The sequence below is a fragment of the Arachis hypogaea genome, chromosome 15 (genome assembly GCF_003086295.3).
Source record: "Arachis hypogaea cultivar Tifrunner chromosome 15, arahy.Tifrunner.gnm2.J5K5, whole genome shotgun sequence".
In the NCBI taxonomy this organism is placed as follows: domain Eukaryota; kingdom Viridiplantae; phylum Streptophyta; class Magnoliopsida; order Fabales; family Fabaceae; genus Arachis; species Arachis hypogaea.
In genome coordinates, this window is record NC_092050.1 from 18,002,567 (window position 1) to 18,010,259 (window position 7,693).

Consider the following 7,693-nt stretch of genomic DNA (forward strand, 5'->3'; position numbering starts at 1 on the left):
ACACAACAGAATACAATACGGACACTGGGAGCCGATCGGATAATATCATAGCAATTAACAAGTCAAATCTTCAGTCTTGAGCGGTGTCTGTGTCAACGACTATCATTTCTTCGTCTTCATCCTTCTCCGCTAACCTGTTTCTGCATCTTAACCATCATTCGGCTCCCACTGTGATTGGGCTCGGCCTTAGTCTTAGGCCCAGGCCCATAACAAAGCCCAATATCAAACTGAGGAGGAGGCATTTGCAGAGGTGCAGGGCAATGTTCGCTGACAATGCACCATTCGCGGCGGCCATCGGCGCCTGTATGCTCACTTCTCTGGTATTCCCCGTAGCTGGTTCCCACGAAGATGATGAGGAAGGTGAGTCAGCGATGAACACGAGCGATACAAGGTTCGCTGTGATGGGGATTATGAGCTTCATCCCTTACTTTAATTGGCTCAGTTGGATCTTCGCCTTGCTCGACACTGGAAACCGACGCTATGCTGTTTACGCCATTGTCTACTTGGCTCCTTATCCGAGGTTCATTCTTCGTAATTGCAATCTCACTGCTTAACATGCTTTGATTAATTTCACATCGCTAATTCATTGTAAAGTATTAAGACCTGACTTGAAAACCCTAAGAAGATGAGATTGATATTTGTTGATTCATGAACAAGTCAAATCTATCAATCTCCCCTGAAGATAGCTTGCTTCCTATTGCTAGCATTCTGTTCTGCATCGTTCACATCCAGGTGTGTTGTTTATCATATTTGTGATCATCTCATATATCAACCATTTTGAAGGCATAGATATTGTAGCTTGATAATATTTGGCATTGCAGTTGGAAGCAAGCATCAGGAATGGAGATATTCAGGGGTTTCAACTATTCAGGAATGTCACAGATCAATTCTCATCAAAGAAAGGCCATTTGAATCACCATCAAGAAATTTCTAAGCAGGTATTCACTCTCTGCCGTGTTAACGTACAATATGTAGTTGCATATTGTTGTAGGTCAGCTTTGTGTGTATTTCTCTCTAATGTGGAGTTCTATTTTCTCAATTAAGGGAATGGCTAAAGATAACAAGAACTTGCCATCTACCCAAGATCATTTGAGAGATATTGGGGATTGGAAAGATACTCAAAGGCCATTACAATCTCATCAACCCTTGAGTGAGGACTTAAATGATGATGAAGAAGAAGAGAGAAGCAAACACTAACTAGGAAGCGCATAGATTTTTAAATTACCATTTACCAACTATGTATAAACTGATGCTGGTGCTGTTTAGCTGTTTGATTAGGATTGGCGTAAAACTATTGCAATCAATGTCTTGATGTTGTTCTGTTATGAACTTATGATGCCCCCTCTCTTTATTTAGTTACATGTATTCATAATTGACGATATGGGTAGTTCTTTTTACTATGGTATATATGTAGTTGTCATCTATCTATCTATTAATCTATTTAAAATAGAAATCTTGAGTAGTTTGATCATTCAGGCTATTCAAGTGTTAAGATTTTAGATGACTAATTATTGTTAATGTCATGTATGGATGTATGTATGTTAATAATATTAATTTTTTTCAGATGACCATCACACCTAATCTGTAAGCCTATTATTTCTCCTACATACTCCTCTTTGAAGGGAAATTGTGGAGGGATTTTAAATAAAATTTTATGTAATTTTAATTTGAATTTCGAATGCACCTGCTTGCATTTAGATGTTGTTTATATAAGTACATATCACATATATCACAATTGTCACAGGTCTCTAATCAGCATGTAGAAATATATAATCTAAAATGGGTGAAAGGTGTGACTTTCTTGAAGAAATCTCCACAAAGAGAGCAGATTGGGTCATTAAGGTTTATGTCGTAAGGATGTGGTATGGTCTTCCACAACCAAATAGTAGTGAAGTTGGTGCTTTAGAGATTGCATTGCATGACTCAAAGGTGTGTTTATACCATATTAACTTCTAAATTATCATCCGGGATTTATTCAAACTCTATCATATAACATTATTGTTACCAGGACAGCAGGATACACTACATGGTTCCAAAATTAGTGGTACGACTGTTCCGGCCCATTCTGTCGGAGGGACAACTATATAGTATTTCTTCTTTTATAGTCCAAAAGAACAATATGTAGATGAAGTGCAACTCGTTTCAGTATAGAATCACCTTATTACAAAGAAGCATGTTTGTTCATATCTCTCAACCGCTCTTTTCATTTCAGCCATTTACATTTTAGGAGTATTGCGTCTATTCTGCAAGAAGAAAGGCTTGATTAGAATTTCCTTTTTGGTAATGGTTTAGTCCAGACTCTATTTTAATGTTATTTTTTTTATGATTTATCCGTTGACATAGAACATCTTTTTGCATTTTAGATGTGATAGCAGAGGTTATAGGGAAGGAGGACCCAAATAATTTAGTTACCAAGCAAGGGCAGGAGAGCAAGCGGTTAGGGTTGTTAGTGAAGGACCTTGAGTAAGTGTTGTGTATTTAAAGCCTTATGGCAATCAAGTTTATGTACAACTATTTTAATTATTATCAAATATGCTAACAACTTACAATATATCAGAAAGAATTTTATCAGCTGTACCTTGTTTGGTTCATTGGTGGACTTGATACAACCTTATTTAGATGGTGATAAGATTGAACCTCTCATAGTTGCATTCCAACTATTCAGAGCAAAGAAATAGAATGGTATGAATCTAATGGTTTAAAATGGTTAAATAAAGATGCTATAAATGGTTTAAAATGTTAAATAAAAATACTTTTTAATATAATGATCATATTTATTATTTTGGCTTGATCTTAGGGAATATTAGTATTCAGAGTAGTTTTGACACGTCTAACCTCCACATAAATCCCAATGTTAAGGAAGCCGAACTATTTAAAAAGAGGTATATAGCTGTTATAAGTTCGTGGAAATAAAATATCATGTAAATTTACTCAATCTTCTGTTATATAGTTTGGTGGACAGCACTCAAAGTGATAGTTATTTTTCATCCCAAAGGATAAGTCATATGTCATCCAGTTCATATCGATCTGCTATCGATGAGCTCAGGAAAGGGATATGCAAAGTTGAAACAATAGACATTGTATTGAATGCAAGTGATGTGAGCATATTAAACAATCATATATCCTTTTGAATATGGTCATACCCCATTATTTTAAGAACAACAATGTTTTTTTAGGTTGGATTTAAATGCATACTATGTACGATTGTTGACTTTGATGTCGGGAGGAATGATTGGTTTTTCATAGCTTGCAAGTAGTGATAGATATTGAAAATTTTGATAGTGGGGTAGAGTATATATAACATGATAATAATTTTTATAAAAAATATTATGTGTACATAAAAATTAGGTACCAAATTATTTATTATGTATTTGTGTATAAATACATGTGTTATTTAAGTCATTTTTAATATATATTTTGTATTTGAATATATATTCTTTCGAATGGTTATTTATCATCATCATCATCACCATTTAAAATGTCTAATTATCAAATTAAAATACTAAAACACTAATTTAAATAATAACATATATCACTAAATGATCATTTAAAAATTTACATCCCATACAATTAGGTCTTGATAATATTCATAGTTTAGAAAATTCTTTCAATCAATGCAATTGTCACATGAAAAACTAAAACTAACTTCAAAAGAAGAAACATCAATGAATAAATAATATTCTTTCAAGTTGATTTCTAAAAAAGAATACTAATTTTATTTAAATTTGAGAATTGATCATTATAGCAATCTAATATAAAATTCTCAAATTGAATATCAAGTTTCAAAAGTTGAGTAAAATATTATTGTGGGGTCAAAATCAATAATTTAATGGAGACAAATAAATATTATTATCATGTATTACTCAAAAAAATTTCAAATTGTAGTGGGGGCGCTTGTCCCCATACCCTTACACCTAGAACCGTTCCTGCTTGCAAGTATTGTCATAAAAAATACAAAAAGATAGATGAGAGGTTTGAGTGTGACCATTGCCACAAGAAGGCTGTTCAGGTAAATCTGCGGTATAAGCTTCAAGCTTATGTTTCTGATGCAACTGGAAGTATATGTGTAGTGTTGTGGGATATAGAAGCAAGCTAAATTGCAGGGTTGAGTGCAACCAAAGTTAGAGAAAGCTACAGTGAGGTATAATGAACATGTTGCAAATTCTCATTTAAAATATAGCATTAACATCCTGTTGATTATTTTAAGAATTTATAATGAAGGATGATTCTGATGATTCTTACGCGTAGGTACTGACGACGGCATTGGACATGAAGTTGCTATTAAGGATTAATGTGAAAAGTAGTAATTTGAGTGGTAATGAGAACGTGTACAATGTCACAAAAGCTTGCCATGATGAGCACCTTATCCATAAATACAGCGCGTCTGTAAATGAACAACTTGTGGAGGTAAGGAAATTTGAAAATAGCAACCCTTGCAATAAATTTATATAGTTTTACGAATTGTATCTCTTAAAAAATCATGTAGAACAAGTTTATTGGATATTGCAGGGGTTGAAAAATGTTACTAGCTTGGATTGTACTACTGATTTTGTTTATCTTGGTGATGATGAATCCATCCGAGGTGGACAGGTAAGTTATTTAATGTATAGAAAAGGAAATTTCAATGATTAAAAAAGTATGATTAGAGTATTAAAGATTACTAACCATTTAATTTATTTTGATCATCAGGAATCCATCAATGAGTCTAAGACAGTTATCAGCGGCAAGGGAAGAGCTAAAAGGATTGATGTAGGAATTATAGGAGTAATTGTGAAAGACTTGGAGAGTATACCCATAGGGCAGTTGTCAAGTACTAAGAAGCCAAGGTTGAGTAAGAAAGAAAAGAATCTCTAGATTTTGTTTTAACAAATGGTACTTAGTGGTGTGCGGAAATCAGATCTCTGCACAGCTTGACCGGCAAGTGCACCGAGTCGTCCAAGTAATACCTTACGTGAGTAAGGGTCGAATCCCACGAGAATTGTTGGATTAAGCAAGCAATGGATATCTTGCAGATCTCAGTCAGGTGATTAGAAAGGATGAGCTTGGTTTATTATATGATAAATAAAATAGTAAAATAAATAATACCAGATTGATGTGAAATAATGATAAGAAGTCAGTTAAGACTTTGAAGATGCTTTATCTTTCCAGATTAACTTTTCTCACTGTCTACTTCAACAACGGATGATTTCTTCAATGGCAGCCGTAATTGATCAACTCATGTCCTTTCATCAAGTTGATCTCTTCTCTCTCCATAGCAGTCCACCATATCCGAGTAACTCATGTCCTCTCATCAAGTTAGCTCATGGTTTCTCACTATAGCTGAAGATGAAGCTCTAAGCAATCCACTCCCCTTCATGATCCTACTCAAAACGCCACAGACAAGGTCGAATCTTCCAGATCAGAGAATATTACTTTTCTGACTCTCGCTTAATGCCACAGAAACCTCAGCAACCCACGACCAAAGGGATTCATGTCACATATCCTTGGCTGGCCCAGATCACACTCTTGGAATCCGTGATGTATCCTCAAGCTGCAGCTCCATGCTATCCGGGTCAGGACTCGCATGAAACTCATGTAGAACATGGGATGAATGTCAGATTTCATCCCAGATTCATTAGAATGAAGAACGAGAATGCATCATAAAAGAGAATCACACGTGTATTGAAGAAGAAATAGTGATATTATTAATCTATAAGAATTAGCAGAGCTCCTAACCTTAACCTAGGAAGTTTAGTTGCTCATAGCTTATAGAAAATATGATAGAATTCGAAAGTGGGGAAGAAGATGTGGTTGAAGATGTGGTTGAAGATCCTAAACAAGGGTGATCTTCTCCTTTAAATACTAATCTAATAACCTAAAAATTATATAAATGAGATAGGCTAGGATAATGGTGCTGAATTCTAGGGGTGTTCGCGGTGCGGTTTAATTCGATTTTTTAGAGAAAAGTCATCCAATCCAATAGTTTAATTAAACTGCGGTTCGGTTTGGTTCGGTTTTTTTTCTCAAGACCACCCGAACCAAACCAAACCAATTAAAATCGGTTTGGTTTGGTTCGATTTTTTCAATCAACTCAAAGAAAAGCCTGCCATACTATTTCACATAATTATAACATTAAAATCATCTAACACAAATACGCAATAACTAACAAAAGTCTTGATTCAATGAAATTCAACGACAAAAGAAATTAAAATAAATGAAACTCAGAATCACACTTTCACAAACATATCGAGGAATTCCTAAATGTAGTAAAATAAATGAACTAACTCTATTAAATGACACAAAATAACACAAGACTAACAGAAGTGTCATTGCATTATGCAAGAAAATAACACATCTAAAGGTATATTACAAACAATAAAATTCTTCCTTTCTATTTTTAATACCATTATATCAATATATTTAGAATGTTGAAGACATATTTCATAGTACAAAGAACTTCATAACTTGCAATTGAAATGCACTTTCTCACAAAAAATGCAGGTAATACATAAATACATTGTGCCCACCTAGTTCTCTTGAAACTAAAAGCCGCAACTGAGACATGTGTGGAAAGACCAATTACCTTAGACAATTGCACCTTCTGTTCATCAATTATATTGATTCCAAATTCTCTTCTTTTATCCTGCCAAAGACCAATACCAGATAATGAAAAACAAATACTAGGAATCAACAACAATGAACAATGAATAACAATGAACAAATAATTAAGAAAACAGAACCAGAAACATAACAAAATAAAAAATTACTAGCATTCAGCAACAATGAACAATGAACAACAATCAGCAACAATGAACAAATAATGAACAACAATCAGCAACAATGAATAAATAGATTGAACAGAAATTGAATACAAATAAATCACAAAATCAACTCAAAACAAGCAAAAATAAATTAAACCCAGTAGCTCAGAATCACAGAATCAGAATTATTAATAAATTAAATCACAAAATCAACTCAAAACAAATAACTCAAATTAGCAAAATCATTAAACAAGCATAGTAATCATTAGTATTATTAACACAATTTCAAAACAAGCAAAATAAGTGCAGAAAACCAAAAATCAATTCAAAATCACATAATCACAGAATCAGAATCACAGAATCAGAGAATCACAGAACTTGAACTAAGCAAAACAAGCAAATTTGAACCCAGCAACTCAGAAACACATAATCAGAGTTATTAACAAGAAATTAACAAAACCCTAAACAAATCCAGCAACTTAGAATCATAGAAATTATAATTAACAAAATCAAACCCTAACTATTTCATAATTATAAACCCAATATGTCTAATTGCTTCAGATACATAGAAGGAGAGAAAATCAAACCTGAAGTCAAGTGGATGGGAAGGAGGAAGAGCACTGGAAGAAGGCCAACCGGTGGCTGCTGTGTTGTAGGTGGCCAGGCCAGAAACGCAGCAGTACTGCTATGGGTGGCCTCAAACAGTGCTGCAGGTGGCCAGATCAGTCCTGTTGGTGGCGCTGGGGTGTCGCTGAATGGTGCTGGACTGCTGGGTGGTGTAGTGTCTACGACCGCGAGGGTGGGGCTGGCTGGGGCTGGGTGGTGCTGTCCGCGAGGAGGGGCTAGGAAGAAAGGTTCGGTGGCGCTGGGAGAAAGGCTTCGACGACGCTATGAGGTGATGGGAGGAAGGGGTTCGCCGGCTGGGGAGGTGTTGCAGAAGATGGGTTCGCCGC

The 7,693-nt window shown here is 35.0% G+C and overlaps 1 long non-coding RNA gene across 1 annotated transcript; it reads left to right on the plus strand.

The window, feature by feature from the left end:
* The first annotated feature begins 638 nt into the window (after positions 1–638).
* LOC112748024 (uncharacterized) lies at positions 639–1,405 on the plus strand. The gene is made up of 3 exons (XR_011872951.1): positions 639–732; positions 822–938; positions 1,045–1,405. It is a non-coding gene; the product is annotated as an uncharacterized lncRNA (long non-coding RNA).
* The last annotated feature ends 6,288 nt before the right edge of the window (positions 1,406–7,693 follow it).